This window comes from Poeciliopsis prolifica, unplaced genomic scaffold, assembly GCF_027474105.1.
Source record: "Poeciliopsis prolifica strain line A6 unplaced genomic scaffold, Auburn_PproV2 SCAFFOLD026, whole genome shotgun sequence".
Classification (NCBI taxonomy): domain Eukaryota; kingdom Metazoa; phylum Chordata; class Actinopteri; order Cyprinodontiformes; family Poeciliidae; genus Poeciliopsis; species Poeciliopsis prolifica.
The window spans coordinates 1,576,073-1,577,678 of NW_026562401.1; positions in this window are offsets into that span (position 1 = coordinate 1,576,073).

Below are 1,606 nucleotides of genomic sequence, written 5' to 3' on the forward strand. Positions count from 1 at the left end.
CCAATAACAAAATCAAAATTCACGCAAAACTAAAAATCAAGTAGGTGCTTCTGAATTGTGGGTCAATAAAATTTAGCAGCCTTTTGAAAACAGGCCAGGACAAAAACGATTCTACCTGTAACTTCATGATATCACAGTTCCAACAGCTTGACTTGCTTTGGATTTGTCTCCCTCTTGTGGTCATTTATGGTCCGTGTGGACCATGTGGTCCGAGGAAGGGCCACCGGAAGTTACTAAATATGTATACATTTGTCTGAAATTGTAGAGTTGAATGATTACCATGGATTTACAACTACCATCCCTGAATCAGTGCACTGCTTTTCTCCTTCATGAGCTTCCTCTGTAAACCTTTTCTCTCTCTCAGCCTCTGAAACTTTCTCATTTCACCTCTTACACTCACATATTTTCTTTATTTTCATCTAGGTTTTCACCCGTTGCTCTTTCAGCGGTCTTCTTCAAATGTGATCTTCCTCGTTTCTCTGAAATATTTCCTTCTTCAGTTCTTGTCTTCTCTTCTTCCTGGTCTTACTTCCATTGTTTTGCCGCCAAACAAGACTTGTGCCTACTTTTAAATCCTTTTCCTGTCTGTAGGTTGCGAGTGACACATTTTTTTTTTAATTGCTATCTCATAAAAAATTTATGACAAAATGAAATTGTGTGAATTTAGCACTTTCACACAAGCACTTTTTGTCATTGTAGTCTATCTTTTTTCACAGTCTGACAATAAGTGTGCAGCAGTTTAAATGTGTGACCGCATTAATGTGACATTGTTCTAATAGAGACATCAGTAAAACAGCTCTAATTATGTTTTTTATATTTCAACAATTCTGTTATTGTGTTTATTGTAAGCAAATTTAGGGGAATCTGTTAAAGCTCCTAAAAGTCAGCTACAAGCCAATAATGGACGTATTAAACCATCCTTCATCTTCGACAGACATTTAATTCATCGCAAACTTAGTTGGACTTTAACTTTGTGTATTAAAACATTACCTGGAGAACTTTGGCCGGCTCAGTTGCTCCACTCTGCTGGGCTGCAGACAGACTGCCTCTTTAATTTCAATGTGACCCAGCAGCGTGTGCGTCCCCAAAGTGGAAGACAGTGCAGGGACGTAACTGAGTTTTATTGAGTAGAAGATTTAATAAACCTAAATTAATTTGAAGGCTATAAGAGGCTTCTGGTGAAAAAGTGTTTAGTTTTTATGCATGCTTCAGAAGGATTTTGATGACAAAACGTTTGAGGGGGGCAGCGTTCTTAACGGGGCAGTTACCTTCTTTTCACCCTTTGCAGATCTAACCCTTGTATAAACAAACACCATATGTTTTTTTCAGTTGAACAAATGACAGTAAATCAATATCTAAATATCGATAAAATTTAACAAATGCCGATTGGTAGTGTGTCGTTCATACATCAAATATTTTTATGTCCTTTTTTTTTTCTTTTTATGTTCAGGAAGAAGACAAGTCACTAACAAACCACCCACTTTCAGAGATGAGTTGATAAATGTGACAAAATGATTTACAAACATGAACAAGCAAACTTTTGTTTGCTTGTTCATGTTTTAAATAGCCACAGAGTTCAGTATTCATTTGTTTATTTTATCACAGA